General features: G+C 38.3%; 1 long non-coding RNA gene across 1 annotated transcript; it reads left to right on the top strand.

The window, feature by feature from the left end:
- The first annotated feature begins 1,684 nt into the window (after positions 1 to 1,684).
- Positions 1,685 to 13,745, top strand: LOC309626238. Its single transcript, XR_014243060.1, has 2 exons — positions 1,685 to 1,758; positions 1,819 to 13,745. It is a non-coding gene; the product is annotated as an uncharacterized lncRNA (long non-coding RNA).
- Positions 13,746 to 23,066: the final 9,321 nt, after the last annotated feature.

Genomic DNA, 23,066 nt, shown 5'->3' with positions numbered 1-23,066 from the left:
CGGGTCATGGTGACATCCAATCCCAACACTCTGACCTCATGTGGACCCCTGAAATGCAAGATCCTCCCAATTGTTTTATTGAAATATAATATGCAAGCAAGAATGGTTTCAAAACAAATATGATCATTTTGCTGGAAATTTGCAGGCATAAGTTGCAACTTGCAACTTATCCTCCATAAGTGCAAATACGCATCCTATTTTTAATAAGGGAAAATAGATCTCAGTATGCCATACCTGAGAATAACAGTCGTCACTTATTAATCTTCTCTATTCCCGTGAGAAGGAAAATTCCATGGCAGTGCCAGAGGTCTCGGGTAGTCTAAACTGGTATTTCCCAGGAATCTTCTGAGAGTCTTTGGCTACAGCTATCTTAAGCTATGCTTACTCTTTTTGTAAATCCTACTGGCTCTTGGTTGATAATAAACTATCGTAGAATTGTCTGAAGTTTAGCAGAAACCTATGGTAACTTTTGGTTTTTAAGTCACACAATTCTTTATCTAAAATATAGCTGAATTCCAGAGAAACTTTTAGACATCGTAGTTTATCAAAAATCGTGGAAAATCTGGCTGGTTCCAGCTTTGCTTCTTATCTCACCAGTATGTTGGAAGACTAGGTAGAAATGCCATTGCCAAGACCACCCACTGAAGAGAATAGGCACATAGAACTTGTTATGGAAGAGACAAATGATTTAAAAATACGAAGTAAAGGGGAAGCTACGTGTACTGATGCAACGTCATCTTAAAAATAAAAGCATGTTCTGAATTTGCAGGTTGAAGGGTTATGGTTCATGTAGACAAAGTTCCATGCTATGATAAAAAATTTAAATGGTTGGCATCCTAAATAAAAAATAAAACTAAAACTAAAAATAAAGCACCTTACTCACCTATTGTGCTTAATGTAGATGCCACAAATGAAAAAGAGTTCCTAAAATCCCAACTAAAATAAACAGCTCCAGTTCTTAAGGGGATTATTCCATGTTTTATAGAAAAACTCAGCATCTACAAGTTCAAACAAAAAAGGTAAGCGTTAATTTGATGAAATGTGCGACCTTTCCCTTAAAACAATGTAGAAAAAAAAATCCACCTTTGTGGAATTTAGATTCTAGCAAGGGGAAATAAACACAGTTATATAATATGTTAAGAAGGGATAAGAGTTAAGGAGAACAAAGTGGAATGGAAGTGTTGGAGAGGGAGATAGTCAGGGAAAGCGTCACTGAGAATAGAAAACGGAACAAGACTTGAAGGCAGTGAGAAATTTAGCCAAACAAGTATTTGAGGAAAGAGCATTCCTAGCAGAGGAAATAACCAGATCAAAGGTAAGAGCCTTAAGTAAGACCCTGGAATAGTCTAGAAACCGCAAGCAGCGTGACTAGAGGAAGGTTGAGGGCAGAATAATAGAAGAGGGAGAGGAAGTAAGAGAGGAAGCAGAGGAGGAGAACCAGATAATGTAAGATCAAAGAACTGGAGCTTTCAATCTGCATTGGGATTGACGTATATACACTAATATATAGATATATAATAGATAAGTAATAAGAACCTGCTGTATAAAAAATAAATAAAATTCAAAAATATAAATCTGAATGAAACGGGAAGGGTCACTGGAAGGTAATGAGCAGAGAAAGTGACTCACATACCAGAAAGATACCAAAAGGATTACTTTGGCTGCTGTATTTAAAAGGGAATATAGAGAGCAAAGTTGAAGCCAGATCTGTTAGGAGAATATTGCAGAACTCTGGATGCTCCAGAAGAGACCAACCAGGTGCTGGCTCAGTGAGAAGAATATTGCAGAACTCTGGATGCTCCAGAAGAGACCAACCAGGTGCTGGCTCAGTGAGACCAGATGGCAGCAGTGATGGTGATGCGGAGCATGTTTCTGAAGCCCCAGCCAGCAGGATTTAACACTCAGAGATTAACACTGAGTCTAGAAAGAGCAGAGTCATGGATGACTCTCAGTCTTCTCACCCGATGGAGCTGCCATCAACCAAGGGTGAGGAAGGCTGAAGTGGTTGGGGGTGGTGACAGATTTTCCTTCTGAAAGGAAAAATGCAGGTGTCCATTTTTGGAAATGATGAGTCTGAGTAGCCTGCTGGATGTTCAAGTGGAGATTTCCAATAGGCAAGTGGATATGCAATCTGGAATTTGTGAGAAAGGCCTCAGCTGAAAATATAAATATGGGAGTTACTGGCGTGTACATGGTATATAAGGCCATGGGATAGATGAACCACAAAGGAAATGAGTTTAAATAGAAAACAGGAAAGGTCTGAGGGCTGAGCCCAGGAGTCATTCAACAGTAAGGAATTATTGAGAAGAATGGGACCAGCAAAGAGAACTAAGAAGGAACAACTGGTAATATAGGAGGAAAATCAGAATTAGAGTGTGAGGTCTTGGGAGCCATGTGAAGAAGGTTATCAAGAGGGAGAGAGAAATCAACTGTGGCAAATCGTTACGTTAGGTGAGGACAGATTAGTAAGTTTTAATTACGGCCAAGTCTTTGAGTAAATCTATAGGAAGGAGTGTGTGGATTTCTGATTGAAATGGCGGGCACCTAAATTTGTACACAGTATACAAAGAAAGGCATAAAGACCTCATTAGGGCTACCCATGATTTAAAGTAGCGGAATGGACGCTTTTCTTCTTGCCTGCTCACCTAAAGTTCCATTAAAATAACACTAAAATTATACAAAATAATGAAACACAATATTGAAAAGCAAGAAGCACAGGTAAATCTGATTTGTGAAGAATTTCTGAAAGACATAAATGATATCGATTGCTAAAGAAACAGTATAGCACAGGAAGCTATACCCAATATTTTGTAATAACCTATTAAGGAGAAGAATCTGAAAAAGAATATATATATACTCAAAACTCAAAAGAAAAATCGGGGCAATCTGCATGGGGATGAATGTCGCCTTTCACATAAAAATCCCAAAGGTACGTCAAACTCAGCATCATTCATTAAACATGAGCCAGATAGATACACGTAATAGTTATTAAAGGAAGAAAGGAAGGAAAGGAGGGAGTCAGGATGGGGAAGGGGAGGAAGGGAGGAAGGAAGGAAGGAAAGAAGGAAGGAAAGAAAGAAGGAAGGAAACAGGGAGAGGAGAGGAGGGGAGGGGAGAAAGGTTGATTTTCTTCCCAATGCTCTTTGTAAGATTTGCAAAACTCTGACAGCAAAAATAACAAAAATAGCATAAAACAATACTTGCACAACTCTGAATATACTAAAAACCATTGAATTGTAAACTTTAAATAACTGAATTGTATAAGATTTCAATAAAGTTGTTATTTTTAAAAAACATAATGATTTATGTCACCACCACCACAATCAAGATACAGGGCTATTCTATCAACAAAACACAAAGATCTCCCTCATGCTACCCTTTTCAGTCACATCTACCACCACCATCCTCTATCCCTAAATTCTGGTAACCACTAATCTGTTTTGCATCTCCATAATATTGGTCTAATGCTCTTTTAGAATTCCAGACATTTCCTATAATTCTCTATCCTTTCCTAGAGTTTCTTAAACTATTAACCACACTTATTTTAAAGTCTATATTTTTTTAACATCTTTATTGGAGTATAATTGCTTTACAATGTTGTGTTAGTTTCTGCTTTATAACAAAGTGAATCAGCTATACATATACATACATCCCCATATCTCCTCCCTCTTGCGTCTCCCTCCCACCCACCCTATCCCGCCCCTCTAGGTGGACACAAAGCACCGAGCTGATCTCCCTGTGCTCTGTGGCTGCTTCCCACCAGCTGTCTATTTTACATTTGGTAGTGTATATATGTCCATGACACTCTCACTTCGTCCCAGCTTACCCTCCGCCCCCTCCCCATGTCCTCAAGTCCTTTCTCTAGTAGGTCTGTGTCTTTATTCCTGTCCTGCCCCTAGGTTCTTCATGACCTTTTTTTTTTTTTTTAGATTCCATATACATGTGTTAGCATACGGTATTTGTTTTTCTCTTTCTGACTTACTTCACTTTGTATGACAGACTCTCGGTCTATCCACCTCATTTCAAAGAACTCAATTTCGTTTCTTTTTATGGCTGAGTAATATCCCATTGTATATATGTGCCACATCTTCTTTATCCATTCATCTGTCAATGGACACTTCGGTCGCTTCCACGTCCTGGCTACTGTAAATGGAGCTGCAATGAATATTGTGGTACATGACCCTTTTTGAATTATGGTTTTCTCAGGGTATATGTCCAGTAGTGGGATTGCTGGGTCGTATGGTAGTTCTATTTTTAGTTTTTTGAGGAAACTCCATACTGTTCTCCATAGTGGCTGTATCAATTTACATTCCCACCAACAGGGCAAGAGTGTCCCCTTTTCTCCACACCCACTCCAGCATTTATTGTTTGTAGATTTTTTGATGGTGGCCATTCTGACTGATGTGAGGTGATACCTCATTGTAGTTTTGATTTGCATTTCTCTTAGTGATGCTGAGCATCCTTTCATGTATTTGTTGGCAATCTGTATATCTTCTTTGGAGAAATGTCTATTTAGGTCTTCTGCCCATTTTTGGATTGAGTTGTTTGTTTTTTTGATACTGAGCTGCATGAGCTGCTTGTAAATTCTGGAGATTAATCCTTTGTCAGTTGCTTCATTTGCAAATATTTTCTCCCATTCTGAGGGTTGTCTTTTCATCTTGTTTATGGTTTCTTTTGCTGTGCAAAAGCTTTTAAGTTTCATTAGGTCCCATTTGTTTATTTGTGTTTTTATTTCCATTTCTCTAGGAGGTGGGTCATAAAGGATCTTGCTGTGATTTATGTCATGGAGTGTTCTGCCTGTGTTTTCCTCTAAGAGTTTGATAGTGTCTGGACTTACATTTAGGTCTTTAATCCATTTTGAGTTTATTTTTGTGTATGGTGTTAGGGAGTGTTCTAATTGCATTCTTTTACATGTAGCTGTCCAGTTTTCCTAGCACCACTTATTGAAGAGGCTGTCTTTTCTCCATTGTATATTCTTGCCTCCTTTATCAAAGATAAGGTGACCATATGTGCTTGGGTTTATTTCTGGACTTTCTATCCTGGTCCATTGTTCTATATTTCTGTTTTTGTGCCAGTACCATACTGTCTTGATTACTGTAGCTTTGTAGTATAGTCTGAAGTCAGGGAGCCTGATTCCTCCAGCTCTGTTTTTCTTTCTCAAGATTGCTTTGGCTATTCAGGGTCTTTTGTGTTTCCATACAAATTGTGAAATTTTTTGTTCTAGTTCTGTGAAAAATGCAAGTGGTAGTTTGATAGGGATTGTATTGAATCTGTAGATTGCTTTGGGTAGTATAGTCATTTTCACAATGTTGATTCTTCCAATCCAAGAACATGGTATATCTCTCCATCTGTTTGTATCATCTTTAATTTCTTTCATCAGTGTCTTATAGTTTTCTGCATACAGGTCTTTTGTCTCCTTAGGTGGGTTTATTCCTAGGTATTTTATTCTTTTTGTTGCAATGGTAAATGGGAGTGTTTCCTTAATTTTTCTTTCAGAGTTTTCATCATTTAGTGTATAGGAATGCAAGAGATTTCTGTGCATTAATTTTGTGTCCTGCTACTTTACCAAATTCACTGATTAGCTCTAGTAGTTTTCTGGTAGCATCTTTAGGATTCTCTATGTATAGTATCATGTCATCTGCAACAGTGACAGTTTTACTTCTTCTTCTCCGATTTGGATTCCTTTTATTTGTTTTTCTTCTCTGATTGCTGTGGCTAAAACTTCCAAAACTATGTTGAATAATAGTGGTGAGAGTGGGCAACGTTGTCTTATTCCTGATCTTAGTAGAAATGGTTTCACTTTTTCACCATTGAGGATGATGTTGGCTGTGGGTTTGTCATATATGGCCTTTATTATGTTGAGGTAAGTTCCCTCTATGCCTACTTTCTGGAGGTTTTTTATCATAAATGGGTGTTGAATTTTGTCAAAAGCTTTTTCTGCATCTATTGACATGATCATATGGTTTTTCTCCTTCATATTGTTAATATGGTGTATCATGTTGATTGATTTGCGTATATTGAGGAATCCTTGCATTCCTGGGATAAACCCCACTTGATCATGGTGTATGATCCTTTTTACTGCTGGATTCTGTTTGCTAGTATTTTGTTGAGGATTTTTGTATCTTTGTTCATCAGTGATATTGGCCTGTAGTTTTCTTTTTTATGGCATCTTTGTCTGGTTTCGGTATCAGGGTGATACTGGCTTCGTAGAATGAGTTTGGGAGTGTTCCTCCCTCTGCAATTTTTTGGAAGAGTTTGAGAAGGATAGGTGTTAGCTCATCTCTAAATGTTTGATAGAATTCTCCTGTGAAGCCATCTGGTCCTGGGCTTTTGTTTGTTGGAAGATTTTTAATCACAGTTTCAATTTCAGTGCTTGTGATTGGTCTGTTTATATTTTCTATTTCTTTCTGGTTCAGTCTCAGAAGGTTGTGCTTTTCTAAGAATTTGTCCATTTCTTCCAGGTTGTCCGTTTTATTGGCATATAGTTGCTTGTAGTAATCTCTGATGATCCTTTTGTATTTCTGCAGTGTCAGTTGTTAGTTCTCCTTTTTCATTTCTAATTCTATTGATTTGAGTCTTCTCCCTTTTTTTCTTGATGAGTCTGGCTAATGGGTTATCAACTTTGCTTATATTCTGAAAGAACCAACTTTTAGTTTTATTGATCTTTGCTATTGTTTCCTTCATTTCTTTTTCATTTATTTCTGATGTGGTCTTTATGATTTCTTTCCTTCTGCTAACCTTGGGGATTTTTTGTTCTTCTTTCTCTAATTGCTTTAGGTAAGATTAGGTTGTTTATTTGAGATGTTTCTTGTTTCTTGAGGTAGGATTGTATTGCTACAAACTTCCCTCTTAGAACTGCTTTCACTGTGTCCCATAGGTTTTGGGTCATCGTGTTTTCATTGTCATTTGTTTCTAGGTATTTTTTGATTTCCTCTTTGATTTCTTCAGTGATCTCTTGGTTATTAAGTAGTGTATTGTTTAGCCTCCATGTGTTTGTATTTTTTACAGGTTTTTTCCTGTAATTGATATCTAGTCTCATAGTGTTGTTACTTGATACGATTTCAATATTCTTAAATTTACCAAGGCTTGATTTGTGACCCAAGATATGATCTATCCTGGAGAATGTTCCATGAGCACTTGAGAAGAAAGTGTAATCTGCTGTTTTTGGGTGGAATGTCCTATAAATATCAATTTAGTCCATCTTGTTTAATGTATCATTTAAAGCTTGTGTTTCCTTATTTATTTTCATTTTGGATGATCTGTCCATTGGTGAAAGTGGGGTGTTAAAGTCTCCTACTATGATTGTGTTACTGTCGATTTCCCCTTTTATGGCTGTTAGCATTTGCCTAATGTATTGAGGGTCTCCTATGTTGGGTGCATAAATATTTACAGTTGTTATATCTTCTTCTTGGTTGATGCCTTGACATTATGTGGTGTCCTTTTTTGTCTCTTGTAATAGTCTTTATTTTAAAGTCTATTTTGTGTGATATGAGAATTGCTACCCCAGCTTTCTTTTGATTTCCATTTGCATGGAATATCTTTTTCCATCCCCTCACTTTCAGTCTGTATGTGTCCCTAGGTCTGAAGTGGGTCTCTTGTAGAGAGCATATGTATGGGTCTTGTTTTTGTATCCATTCAGCCAGTCTGTGTCTTTTGGTTGGAGCATTTATTCCATTTACATTTAAGGTAGTTATCGATATGTATGTTCCTATTACAATCTTCTTAATTGTTTTGGGTTTTTTTATTGTAAATCTTTTCCTTCTCTTGTGTTTCCTGTCCAGAGAATTTCTTTTAGCATTTGTTGTAGAGCTGGTTTGGTGGTGCTGAATTCACTTAGCTTTTGCTTGTCTGTAAAGGTTTTACTTTCTCTGTCGAATCTGAATGAGATCCTTGCTGGGCAGAGTAATCTTGGTTGTAGGTTTTTCCCTTTCATCACTTCAAATACGTCCTGCCACTCCCTTCTGGCTTGCAGAATTTCTGCTGAAAGATCAGCTGTTAACCTTATGGGGATTCCCTTGTATGTTAATTGTTGCTTTTCCCTTGCTGCTTTTAATATTTCTTCTTTATATTTAATTTTTGATAGTTTGATTAATATGTGTCTTGGCATGTTTCTTCTTGGATTTTTCCTGTATGGGACTCTCTGTGCTTCCTGGACTTGATTGACTATTTCCTTACCCATATTAGGGAAATTTTCAACTATAATCACTTCAAATATTTTCTCAGTCCCTTTTTTCTTTCTCTTCTCCTTCTGGGACCCCTAAAATTCGAATGTTGTTGTGTTTAATGTTGTCCCAAAGGTCTCTGAGATTGTCCTCAATTCTTTTCATTCTTTTTTCTTTATTCTGCTCTTGGTAGTTATTTCCACTATTTTGTCTTCCAGATCACTTATCCATTCTTCTGCCTCAGTTATTCTGCTATTGATTCCTTCTAGAGAATTTTTAATTTCATTTATTGTGTTGTTCATTGTTGTTTGTTTGCTCTTTAGTTCTTCTAGGTCCTTGTTAAACGTTTCTTTTATTTTCTCCATTCTATTTCCAAGATTTTGGATCATCTTTACTATCACTACTCTGAATTCTTTTCAGGTAGACTGCCTATTTCCTCTTCATTAGTTTGGTCTGGTGGGTTTTTACCTTGCTCCTTCATCTGCTGTGTATTTCTCTGTTTTCTCATTTTGCTTAACTTACTGTTTTTGGGGTCTCCATTTTGCAGGCTGCAGGTTAATAGTTCCCATTGTTTTTGATGTCTGCCCCCAGTGGGTGAGGTTGGTTCAGTGGGTTGGGTAGGCTTCCTGGTGGAGGGGACTGGTGCCTGTGTTCTGGTGGATGAGGCTGGATCTTGTCTTTCTGGTGGGCAGGACCAGGTCTAGTGGTGTGTTTTGGGGTGCCTGAACTTATTGTGATTTTAGGCAGCCTCTGTGCTAGTGGGTGGGTTTATGTTCCTGTCTTGCCAGTTGTTTGGCATAGGGTGTCCAGCACTGGAGCTTGCTGATCGTTGAGTGGAGCTGGGTCTTAGTGTTGAGATGGAGGTCTCTGGGAGAGCTTTTGCCTTTTGCTATTACATGGGGCTGAGAGGTCTCTGTTTGGCCAATGTCCTACACTCGGCTCTCCCACCTCAGAGGCTCAGGCCTGACAGCCGGCCAGAGTACCAAGACCCTGTCAGCCAAGTGTCTCAGAAGAAAAGAGAGAAAAAGAAAGCAAGAAAGAAAAGGAGAGAGAGAGAGAAAATTAAAAAATAAAGTTACTAAAATAGAAAAAAATTATTAGAAATAAAAAAATTAAGAAGTAATAAAAAAAAAAGAGAGAGAAAGAAAGAAGAGAGCAACCAAAGCAAAAAACAAATCCACCAATGATAACAAGCCCTAAAAAGTATACTAAGAAAAAAAAACAAAACATAAACGGACAGTTAGAACCCCAGGACAAATGGCAAAACAAAGCTATACAGGCAAAATCACACAACGAAGCATACACATACACTCATAAAAAGAGAAAAAGGAAAGAAAAAATATATATGTATATAAAATAAAAAAAGGAAGAGAGCAACCAAATCAGTAAACAAATCTACCAATGATAATAAGCTCTAAATACTAAACTAAGATAAACATAAAACCAGAAACAATTTGGATGCAGAAAGCGAACTCCAAGTCTACAGTTGCTCCCAAAGTCCACCGCTTCAATTTTGGGATGATTCGTTATCTATTCAGATATATCAGAGATGGAGTGTACAACAAGTTGACTGTGGGGATTTAATCCGCTGCTCCTGAGGCTTCTGGGAGAGATTTCCATTTCTCTTCTTTGTTTGCACAGCTCCTGGGGTTCAGCTTTGGATTTGACCCCATCTCTGCCTGTAGGTCACCTGAGGGCATCTGTTCTTTGCTCAGACAGGATGGGGTTAAAGTAGCAGCTGATTAGGGGGCTCTGGCTCACTCAGGCCGGGGGGAGGGAGGGGTACAGAATGTGGGGCAAGCCTGCGGTGGCAGAGGCCAGCAAGACGTTGCACCAGCCTGAGGTGCACCATGCGTTCTCCTGGGGAAGGTGTCCCTGGATCATGGGACCCTGGCAGTGGCAGGCTGCACAGGCTCCCAGGAAGGGAGGTGTGGATAGTGACCTGTGCTTGCACACAGGCTTCTTGGTGGCTGTAGCAGCAGCCTTAGCATTTCATGCCCGTCTCTGGTGTCTGCACTGATAGCCACGGTTCACACCCATCTCTGGAGCTTGTTTAGGCGGTGCTCTGAATCCCCTCTCCTCTCTCACCCTGAAACAATGGTCTCTTGCCTCTTAGGCAGTTCCAGAGTTTTTCCTGGACTCCCTCCTGGCTAGCTGTGGTGCACTAGCCCCCTTCAGGTGGTGTTCACGCAGTCAACCGCAGTCCTCTCCCTGGGATGTGAACTCCGAAGCCCAAGCCTCAGCTCCCAGCCCCCGCCCGCCCCGGTGGGTGAGCAGACAAGCCTCTCGGGCTGGTGAGTGCTGGTCGGCACCGATCCTCTGTGCGGGAATCTCTCCACTTTGCCCTCTGCACCCCTGTTGCTGCGCTCTCCTCCGTGGCTCCGAAGCTTCCCCCACCACCCATCCCCCTGTCCCTGCCAGTGAAGGGGCTTCCTAGTGTTTGGAAACTTTTCCTCCTTCACGGCTCTCTCCCCGAGGTGCAGGTCCTGTCCCTATTCTTTTGTCTCTGATTTTTCTTTTTCTTTTGCCCTATCCCGGTACGTGGGGAGTTTCTTGCCTTTTGGAAAGTCTGAAGTCTTCTGCCAGCGTTCAGTAGGTGTTTGTAGGAGCTGTTCCACATGTAGATGTAATTTTGATGTATTTGTGGGGAGGAAGGTGATCTCCACGTCTTATTCCTCTGCCATCTTGAAGGCGCCCCCTATTTTAAAGTCTTTAGATAGTACCTTCATATCAAATTTTTGGTGAGTCTCTTTCTAATGTCTGTAGTTTCACTTAGTTTCCAGTCAATTGTTTCTACTTTTAATCATACTTCCTAATTTTTAAGGAATTCCTTTATTTTTATCATTTTTATTATTTATTTATTTATTTATTTTTAGCTGTATTGGGTCTTCGTTTCTGTGCAAGGGCTTTCTCTAGTTGAGGCAAGCGGGGGCCACTCTTCATCGCCGTGCGCGGGCCTCTCACTATCGTGGCCTCTCTTGTTACGGAACACAAGCTCCAGACGTGCAGGCTCAGTAGTTGTGGCTCACGGGCCTAGTTGCTCCACAGCATGTGGGATCTTCCCAGACCAGGGCTCGAACCCATGTCCCCTGCATTGGCAGGCAGACGCCCAACCACTGCGCCATCAAGGAAGCCCATACTTCCTAATTTTTAATTGGATGTTGGCCACTGTACATGAAAACTTGTAGAAACTCTGAATGTTGCTATGTTCCTTAAAAGATGGTTTTGGGTTTTATTTCGCAGGCAGATGGAATACCAGCAGATCACCCTTGATCTGTTGAGAGTTAATTTTATACTTTGTTAGGGCTTGCTCTATTTTCAGTTTTACTTATAAGGTGTGTTGTTTCTGGGATCCCAATAGAAGGCCTAGAGTGTTTACCAAATCCCTCTAACTTGTTGAGCCTTAAATTCTGATTTCTGTCTCCCCAGCACCAGACTGCTGCTGAAGTCTCTGCATAATTCTTTACAATCACAGATGCTGCTTTCATTTGTTTTTGTTTTTCTGAGGTCTTGCTTTACACATGCACAATTTAGGAGTGGACCAAAAGCTTGAGAGGAATTCATAGCAGATTTAGAATTTGGGGACTTTCTCACTCTGAAGATTTCTCCTCTTTGTGATTTTCTTCTCAAATTCCAATCACTGTTAGAGTCCCCAGGTTCTGACTTCCTGATGCTTCAGCCCAGTAAAATTGCTGCTTTCTGCTAGGGCTCATTTTCCCCTCACCAAGCTGGGTTAATGGGATAGTGCTCACAGAGGAAAGGACAAGTAAATTCGAAACTCAACTCACATGCTTTCTTTCTTTTTTATTTTTATTATATTTTTAATGTAATTTAATATTTTTTTAATTTTTTTTATTGGAGTATAATTGCTTTACAATGTTGTGTTAGTTTCTGTTGTACAATGAAGTGAATCAGCTGTATGTGTACCTATATCCCCTCCCTCTTGGACCTCTCTCCCACCCCCACCCCCCACCATCCCACCCATCTAGGTCATCACAGGGCACTGAGCTGAGCTCCCTGTGCCTTACAGCAGGTTCCCACTAGCTATCTGTTTTACACATGGTAGTGTATTTATGTGCTTTCTTTAAATGGTCATCCCCTTTTGGGTTCTGCCTCCTTAGCTTACCCTGCTCTGTTTTCCATTCTCTTTGTAATAAGTGTTTTGTTTTATAATTGTTATCATTGGTACACTTAGTCCAATGCTATTTTTTCTCCCCTGACCCTCAGGATATCTTATGTAGTTCCTATACCCTTGTGATGTCTGCTCTGTAATTTTTCCTCTTATCTGTATCAGTCTTACCCCTTTACATTCTTTTACTGTTGTCTTTATGTTTCCTATTACTATAAGACCTTGTCTTTTTTTTCCATCACTCTTCAGATGACAGGAAATTAGTGCTATTTAGGTAAAAACACACAGGAAGGCATTCTATAAAGTCTTCTATCTACAGCTCTCTTTCACACGATTGGCAAATTTATAACTCTCCAAACGAAACCCCTTTATCTCTTACCTGCAAAAAGATTTCAAGTTCTTCTGAAGTTATGTTGACATAGTTCTGCATTAAGGCTGTTTCAGCATCCAGAAAGGAATTTTTCAACTCTTCCTGAATGTCTGTCTCCAAAGCTTGAAATATCTTTGCTCCTATCAAGTAGTAGCACATAAAAGCAATCAACAGTATGTACCTAGAGACTTAAGGAAGCAAACGACTCTGTTAAAAAGCTAAAGACCAGTGCAATGACAAAGGAGGTCAGATTGCTTTAATATAAAATGTCTCCTCCCCCCAAACAAAACCAAAACAAAACAAAATTTAAAAGGTCTCTTCCCCATAAAGAAAAAGAGCAATCTTATATTTAAACAAATATACAAAAGTAAACAATCCCAAAATATTCATGGCAAAATGAAATTTGACCTCCAGTTGTATCCTGACATGAAATACGTGAAAACTTAGGGGGAAAAAATTCTGTTTCTGGGGATGTTAGTTAACTTAAAAGTTGAGGAGGGGACTTCGTCAAATACCTCTATTTAATCACTCACATGCTGGCATTTAGAGGCAGATGAGTCCAATACAGCTATTCTTAGGGAAATAATTATTGTAGGTTCAAAAATATGTACTGTTACTTAGTTCGCCAAATCCAGATGAATTTGGATGGATTATTTACCCAGAGGTCTCTTTTTCTAATCCTCATTTCCTGTTCCTCTCTGTGCTGCTCAGTATGAAGGAATAAAAACTACCCATTGAGTAGAAAGATACCATTATCTTGATGAGATCTGACTCTTAATATTAAAGACAAGGCAGCCAAGTGATTGTCTTGATTCTCAGAGAAATTCTTTGTAAATATCCTTGATTTTTATATAGTGGTCCCATCAGATCAAACCTACCTCCCTACCAATCTCTTCCATCGGAAACTGAATCAGATCTCAATAGTATAAGCCCCTGGGACTGTGGGATAACTTTGTTACTATTTGATTTACAAACTAAAAAATAGCCTTATATTATGGAAATGTCGTAGTCCTAACAATTAAAAACGCTTCCTCAAGTATTAAATATTGAAGTCAATACACCAATTGGAGTAAATACTTTAAAATACCAAGTGTACTAGTATAGAAACAGATAGATAGATAGATGATAGATACATAGGTAGATAAATAAACAGATATTCTTCAAAGGACAATAAATTTAATCTCTATATACAAATAGTTCAATTTATGTAAAAAGAATAAAAGTGGGTACTTTAATTTTCTTCCAGATTTTGGTATGATAGTATTGTTTTCCAGTCTGTGTTTAAACTAAAGAATAATATTAGATTTCAAAAGAAAGAGACCTGAGTTAAGTAGGATCTATCAAATTCATTTTTATTTATATTTTAATTTATAAATAAGGTAAAAAATTAATTCTAAGATTCACCATGAGAGTATGAAAAATGAAAATGCATCCAATGATTTGTCAAGAAACACTTATTATACTATTAGGAGAAAACAACCCCCAGGGAAGTCTTCACCCAAGACTAGGCTAGAGCTCATCAGGCTCAGCTTCCACTAAAATAGAACATCTTAAAGCAGTCCTACATTTAAAAGAAGATTTTTCTTTATCTTCATTTTTCATGGTGTGCTTAGGTAATACTCCTTCAGCATCTGAGTGGTGATTTAGAACACTTTGAGTAATCTCATGTCAACATCATAATTCTTTCTGGAATCTTGGGAGGAGCTAGTTCTGTAAACAGTCCCCCTCCACTTAGTTACAATGTACTAGTTTCCCATGATTGCTGTAACAATTTACCATAACCTCAGTGACTTAAAGAGCACAAATTTATGATTACAATTTTGGAGGTCATAAATTCAAACTGGGTCTCATGAGCTAAAGTCAAGGTGTTGGCAGGACTGCACCCTCTGGAGGCACTAGGGGAAAATCTGTTTCCTTGTCTTTCCAATTTATGGAGGCTGTCTGCTTTCCTTGGCTCATGCCTTGCCCTCCATCTTCAAAGTCAGCAGTACAGTATCTCAAATTTCCCTCTGATGCTAACTTCACTGCCTCCCTCTTTCACATGTAAGGACCCTTGTGAAATTGTGACTATTCTCATCATCCAGAGTAATCTCCCTGTCTCAAGTTCAGCTATGTCTTTAGAGAACTGAAAATTAAAACAATTATGAGATGCCATTACACCTATTAGTGTGGTCACTGCCAACACCAAATGCTGGTAGGGATGTGGGGCAACAGGAGCTCTCATACATTACTGGTGGGAGTGCAAAATGCATCACCACTCTGGAATACAGTCTGGCAGTTTTCTACAAATCTAAACAGACTCTTACCATATGATCCAGCAGTTATGTCCCTTCCTATTTACCCAGATTAATTAAAGACTTATGTCTATACAAAAACCTGCACATAAATGTTTATTACATCTTTATTCATAATTGCCAAAACTTAGAAGCAACCAATATACTCTTCAATAGGTGAATATAGTCAAACTGTGATAAATTTATACAATGGAATATTATTCAACATTTCAAAGAAATGAGCTATCAAGCCATTTAAGACATAAGGGAAATATATATTGCTAAGTGAAAGAAGCCAATCTGAAAAGACCACATACTATATGATTCGAGCTACATGATGTTGCGGAAAAGGCAAAACAATGGACACAATAAAAGACCAGTGGTCAACAACCAAAAAACAAAAACCCCAATTCAAATATGGGCAACAGACTTGATTAGACGTTTCTCTAAAGAAGATACACAAATGGCTAAAAAAGCACATGAAAAGATACTCAACATCATCATCATCATCATCATCAGAGAAATGCATATCAAAACCGTAGATAGGGACTGATATATTGTAGATGACCACTAAATTCAAACTGTAACTATTAATAAATGGTAACTATTATTAATCACAGAATTATTATGTTTGATATGGGTCCTGAATCTTATTCATCTGATATTTCTCACAATAATTTTACAGTGATACTTAGTGATTATATATCACTGTGTATATTATATATAGGTATGCAGTATATGTGTGCTATATGGATTGATTAGTCAGGATTCATTTGGTTAAAAGTGATAAAGGCCCAACTCAAATTTTCTCAAACAAAAATAAATGTATTAGCTCACATATCTGAAAAATCTAGTCATGGATGACCCACGGGGCAGACATTGGGACTTGTCCAAACACGTATCTCTCTGTAGTAAAATTCTGAGGACTTTTGTCTGGCTTTGGGAACAGGCCCAGCCATCAAGCATGGCAAGGCAGAAGTCTCAAAGAGTGAATGTCCCTGAAAGCAACAACAAAACAGTGATACATGGGGAGCTGGTGAATAAAACCTCCAGCTTCCTCACCCCTCAGAGAGGATGACCCTTACACATGGCCTGTATGGTCTCCCAAGTTCCTCAGTGGGATTGAGCCTCAGTTGCCCACATGCTTGAAAATGTGTCCTTGACAGTCTTCCTTCAATTCTCAATCTCAATTTTCCACTTCCTTACCAGTATTTCCCATGTTCACTTCCCAACTTAATTACTTACGCTCAATTTCATGGCATCACCCCAACATATGAACAGCAACTGTAACCCCACCAAGTATTGCCTCTAGCTGGTGTCATTCCTAGGTCTTAATAAGGCATTCTGCTAGGCAAGGGTCAGAGTGATGAGAAACGAACTCAGAGGGTTGAGCTTCTCGCAGAGTCAGAGTTGGAGGGGAACAGAGATTTAGGGAATTGACAGATGATGGAATTCATCCTAGTGATTTCTTGGTCTCTTAATCATCTTAGTCTTCCTTAGTCTTAGGGAAGGTGGAAAATCAATTTAATTTTGGTGTCCTCCTTGATATTAGTCTATCAGGAATCTTGGAAGAGTCAAAGGAAGAATGTTGGAGAAGTGGGCATGGGGACATTGCCCCAGGAGCTGGGGGAGAGGTTATCTTCCTAAGAGGATATAGAATTCTGTAGCCAAGGCCATCACATACAGCCTGGGAGACTGTGCATGACTCGACTCCAGAGCCCACCATCTACAGAGACTCCAGTGTTAACGGCAACCCTTGGAGTTGTGCCGTGCCACATTTGCATCTATATAGAAAGTCCTTATCTGTGGCTATCTCTCATGTTTTGGTAAAATAGTTAAAGCTTGGGAAGGGGTGCTCTTACCAGGAACATTGTTAATAATAGTGAGAAATTGAAACAGCCTAATCGATAATGTTGGTTAGTAAATGGAATCTAGCAGACTTTTAAAAATGTGGTAAATCTATATAAGACGTGGAAAGGTATATGGATGTGTAAAGTAGAAATGGAAGAGTATAAAATTGTGCTTATTTTTTATTTACATTTGTATTTAAATGCATCTGTATGTTTTGGTATTGACTCAAAAGGACTGTGACAAATATGAGCCCTAGGACAGAATTCTCATTGCTACATCTCCTGATGCCGAACTCCAAGATAAGAGGCCCTTTGAAAGCTTTATGTAGGCTTTCAGTGAAGCTGCCTGCCATCTGTCTAACTCAGGTCCAGGATCATGCTGCCCATGTTTGTATAACTAAACCTGCGAGACACAGCCCCAGGAAAAAAAGATGAATAGGGTAAAGATTAAATATAAATGCACAGTGTTGAGTGTATCTTACCATGTGAAATGAGATATAGCCAGTCGTGCTCTGTGAAGTCAGCTGGGAATTAGGATCATATCTGCACAATAACTGATGCCCAATTTCTGAATTCTCTAGACCTGTGTACCTGTCTGCCAGCCCTGAGTCACCTTCTCAAGTGGACCTAGTGACTAGAAATGAAACCTTAGGTAGGGACTTGGTCTGTACACGGTGAAATCCTTGACAAAGCTCCCATTTTGATTGTCTTCTTTCTGTGTTTGAATTGATCACACACATACACACACTCAAGTGGACCTACTGACTAGAAATGAAACCTTAGGTAGGGACTTGGTCTGTATACAGTGAAATCCTTGACAAAGCCCCCATTTTGATTGTCTTCTTTCTGTGTTTGAATTGATCACACACACATACACACACACACACACACACACACACACACACACACACACACACACACACACACACCCAATGTACCCCACCCCTGGCCAAGAAAGCTTAATGTTTAGTTTGAGTCATCTGTCTGACTGTGTTTTTCTACTCCTTTGTGAATAGGAAGTACACATCCATACTCTAACCTATTTGATGTGACTGTAAATATTATGGATCCTCAAAAATAAAAATTGGTATTCCAGTAATAATTTTGGTTGTTCATTTTTAGGCATGAACTTGAGATCCAAGGGAGTACATTAACTGAAATCCAATGGATTTCTTATTTTTGCTGTATGAGAAAATAACAAAGCCCTTAAAAAAAATCTCAGCTGAGAAATTGTAGGGATTCTCAGTTGAATCTAAAAGATTGTCCAAAGTTCCTTGGCAAAAAAGTGAAGCTGTCCCAACCTGATGCCAAAGAGCTGCTTTATATATACAATTAGAAGAATGTCAGTTTGTTCAAGATATGACAGAAAAGGTTGATTTTTAAATCTCACGATTAAGGGGGAAAAGTTCCATGTCTTCATTAGTTATATGTATGCTATCATGTTTAATAATTTATATTTTCTATGTGTATGTTATGTTGTTTGTTTCCTTTTAAAAGTAAGTTCTTGAGCTTTCTAAAAGAACTCTAAACTTGTAACTCTGAATTTGTGGCTTCAATGTAAACCATTTGGGTTTTTAGAAGGTGTTTGAATGTCTCTAGGCTTCAAAAAATGTTTCTGTTTGGAAAAGATACCTTCCAAGTCACCAATTAAAATACTTGAGAATATAAAGCTTCCATTTATAAAAGGAGTACAAACAAACATTTTTTCAAACTTCTGTTTGAAAGAATATGCATAACTGTTTTTGCATGAAAAATGAAAAGATATATATGTTTCTCATTTCGAGATGAATTCCTAATCAGTTCATCTAAGATGTTATTATAAATTAAACTGTGGGTTTTTTTTTTTTTTTAGTGACTAGGGTGATTAACTTGTGAGCTGAGAAACTGTGTTTTAACTAATACTTTTGCTTCTCAACAAAAAATTTATACAAAAAAATAGTTTTATTTCTATACATTTCAGAACTGTAGCATGGCAAAATCACTAATATATAATCTTACATATGTAAATTGGAATATAGGTTCAGCTGTACATAACAGAGATCCAAAATAACAGTACCTTGAATAAGTTAGTTAGAAGTTAATTTTTCTCTTGTTCACCAGACTGGAAGTAAATGGTGCAATACTGGCTTAACAGATTTACTCCATGAGGTCATTCAGGGACCCAGACTCCTTCTACATGTTTGTACCACCTCTAGGATGCTCCACTTATTCTCATGGCCCATGATGGCTTACCACCTTATCCACAGTTGGAGCAAGGTAGAAAAAAAAGGGCAGAGTAGAGCATACCTCCTCCACTTTAAAGGCACAAGCCTAAATTTACACACACCACCACCATTTATATACCATTGCCCAGAACTTAGTCTCATGGCCGTATCTAGGGCAAGGGATGCTGGGACTTTGAGAAAATTCAAGATCTCTCTTATAGAGGAAGAAGAGAATTGGTATTAGGGACAGCTAGAAAGCAGTCTCTTCCACAGACTACCCCTTTAGCCACCCAAATATCCAAGTGCACATGACTTACTTTCCTTTTTCCCACAGAAGATACTCCCAAGGTCCCATCCAAGATATCATCAAGTTCATAGTCCAGATCTCTTGGCGATGAGCATTTCTCTCCATTATGTGGCTCCTCTTGGTCTGATTGCCTACAGTCTAAGAAAAGTTCTATTCCTACCAACAGTGATAGATTTGGAACAGAAAAGGGAAAAGGAGGAAACACAGCACAGTCACCATTTCCATAGCAGTAATCAAGTCCTTCTGTTCACCAGTCATGAGGATCCCTGTCCTGGTGATGGAGCAAGTCCCTGATTTAGCTCTGAGAGGAGCCCCCTAGTGTCTAAGACTCCTAGTTCTGGGAGGTAATTCCTTGCCCACTGGCCCCTGCAGCCACGTCTGAAGGGCACTGGAGAGTAAAAGTTTCTCGGGGAACAAACAGCTTGTTTGTGCAGCCTGCTTCCTGTTGGAGCATGTTTACAAGTTTGGTGGTGGCTTAGAGAAGCAAGACTACTACATATGAATCATAAGTTCATACTCATACTTCCAGTTCCAATCAAACACTACAAGATTCTTCATCTCCTTGTCCCACGTTATGTTTGTACCACCTTAATCTTTCAGTAAGAACCTGCTTCCCATCAATAGCAATATAAGTATCTATCTATCTATCCATCCATCCTCATTTGCTCAGTTCTAAAATATGCACAAATAATTTGAGAATGACTACATCAATATCTCTACTACTATTAAGTAATGTTTAATATTTCTTTAAGTCCTTTTTGTCCTTGGAATATATTCCACTAAGGGTGTACATCAAAGCACTATATTCAAAAGTCACTTCGATTAATTATTTTTGCTCTGTGCAGTTATGTTATTGTTTTGATACATGTTGAGGTTCATTTGTTTCTGTTTGTATTCAATGTCAGGGTTTTTCCCATGCTTTCTGAGTTATCAATTATTTTTGACCAATAGAAATACCAGTGAAAACATATCCCCCAGAAAAGGAGATTATATGGAAAAGGTTGATTTCCTTGGTGTTTAAGGTACATTTCTACACCCCTCCCCCCCCAAAATAGGCAAAAGACACAGAGATTCAGTGAGAAAAATTATAGCTGGTCAGTGAATATATGAATTAATAGCACCTACCTCATTGCACTATTCTGAGAAGAAAATAAGATGCTTGATTATCACAGTGGTTGGCCACACAGTAAGTCCTAAATAAATGCTAGCATAATGATGATCACAATCAATGTTCTGAGGAGTAATCTTAAAAAAAATGATATACCATTTTTCACATTTCAGATTAGACAAGTTTTTTAAAATTATTTTTAATATAATGGTAATAGGTAGTAATGGTGACAATATTAAGAAAACAACTATTGTCATATACTTTTGTGGAGGTATAAATTATTATCTTTTTGGCAGGCAACTTAACAATATGTAACAAAAAACCTTAAAGTTTTATAAACTGTTACTCAGCAACTGCGTTTTTAAGACAATTACCATAAGGGTGTAATCAAATAAATATGACAAGATATATGTACAAAGGTGCTTGCAGGCCTAGAAACTAAAAAGAGCCAGAAATAAACTAAAAGTCTATTTATAAAGAATTGGCTAAATGAATTATGACACATCCAGCCTGTTTTAATTTTCTTTAGACCCACTGAATAATTCAACTGTTTTAAGGTCTTTTTACCATCAGACATTTAAAAAGAAAAATAATTCTAATTTTCTTCTTTTTAGAACAAAATGAAAGCTACAACTATTGCCAGTGACATTCCCCACCCCTCCCAACCCTCTCACTTTTATTTTAGTGAAAGACTTTCATGGATTCAGATATATTCCCCTTCAGAATTAATGTGTTTTTCTCCTCCTGGGTCATAGGTCATCTACGAAAGTTCACAAGATTTTCAACTTAGAATGATCTAGAAGGAAAAGTTTGAGCAGGGTTTCATCCAAGTAGGATAAAGATAATACTGACTGCCACAGCCCCAGTGTATCCAGAGCTTGCAGCATTTATAGTGACTCCCCAGATTTCTGTCCACCAGAATTGATAGCTTTTTATCCCAGTTCAAAGCTATTACATCAGAAGGAACAGGGGCATTAATTCTCTTTGGTATATATTTCACTTTAAGACTCAGGAAGAGAGGAGTAGGTCAACATTGGCTCAACTGTTTTATCTAACATAGGGAGACAAGTCTAATAAATTAGAATATTCTTCTGCCTGGGTCCTGCTGACCTTCACAAAACTATCTTTTAATTCATGAGAGTTCTCATGATCTTAACTCTGAATATGTGTATGGTCTTGGTTACTGTTTTTTTACAGCAAGAGGAAAAGCATCTGTAGAGGAAAATTCCCACTTACAGACAGACTCCTGTTCACCATCATAGCCCCAGCCCCCAAATTAGATCCCTACAATCAGGATGTGAAATCTGTCACTACAGCATACAATGGAATCCTATACAGCCTTTAAAAGAGATGACGTAGATCTATATTTGTTGATGTTAAAATATACATCTGGTAAAATTTTAAGTTAAACAACTTGCAAACAACTATGTGTGGTGTTATACCATTTTTATGGAGAATCTAGAAGGATATATAATGAAATACTAACTATCTGGAATATTCCTTAAACTAATTATTTTTATTGCTATTCATACAATCTCCATATTTTTAATCTGGTTGTTTTATTTTTATAATTACTGAGGGTTTTTTCCTAATCTTAATCATTCTTGACTTTTATTACACCACTTCATCTCATTTTATAACACTTTATCTCATCATCTTCTTTGTATGTGTACTTAGCTAATTTTGTCCCCTTATTTGTAAAAAAAAAAAAAAAGAAATGACAACTGTTAGGTCCCATTTTACCAGCTTGGAAGTACAAAATAAGTTCACATCTCCTTTTAAGGTTTCAACTAAATGGTTTGAGTCTACATCTTCCCTTAGCAGAGTGACCCCTTGATGATGACACCATATGTCCCTGGGACCCTGTTTTTGGTCTAAGGCATCAGGCCAGAGCTGGAAGCTATCTTGTGGGGCAGGATGGGTTCCTGTCTTCACTCCACTAGACCCAACACATCAGTCCTCCTTGGCAATCATTTCATGCTACCTCTTTCTCTCCATGTGATGATTTAAATATTTCTTAGTGTGTGTTCCCATATAGGAATCTGCTGGGCAAGTCTATTTGTAAAACAATTTAATAGCCTTCCTTGTAAGAACAGATAAAAGGGGAGTGTACCACTTTATCATCCAATAAACAAAGATGTTCCTTTGGTTTTGACTTTTAAAAAAAATATGTGGCCTAACAGTTTGCCCTAGGATAGTCATTAGTAGCTAGAAATCCATTCTTAAAGTGTATTTTTCAACCCCAAATTTACTCCCTTTAAATCTGAGAATAAAGCATGCAAATTGATATTTTCTGTCATTAACACAAAGACCCTCCCCCAAAGCAGCAATCCTTGAATTGTAATCTACAGGTCAAATAAATCAGATTCTGGCATAAACCTAATGGTGGACTTAAGGAGTGCTTCAGGTTCTATATCACATTTTGACTGATTTCAAGTGAAATCACGCAGTCATGTCTTTAGAGATGACAGTCAATCAAGATCATCATTGCCAGTGTTCAGACCTCCCTGTGGACTTTCCACACATGACAGCAGCAGGTTTCCCCACCTGTGAGCTGCCTTCCCTAACACCTTCGCTGCCTTCATCATTCGGGTCCTCTCAGCTTTGTGCCCCTTGGTTATACACCTCACTAACTTTGGTTCATCTCCATGGGCCTTAAGAAG

The sequence above is a fragment of the Balaenoptera borealis genome (assembly GCF_965194805.1).
Source record: "Balaenoptera borealis genome assembly, chromosome: 3".
Classification (NCBI taxonomy): Eukaryota; Metazoa; Chordata; class Mammalia; order Artiodactyla; family Balaenopteridae; genus Balaenoptera; species Balaenoptera borealis.
The sequence above is the reverse complement of the archived record's forward strand: the minus strand, read 5'-3'. Positions and strand labels throughout refer to the sequence as shown.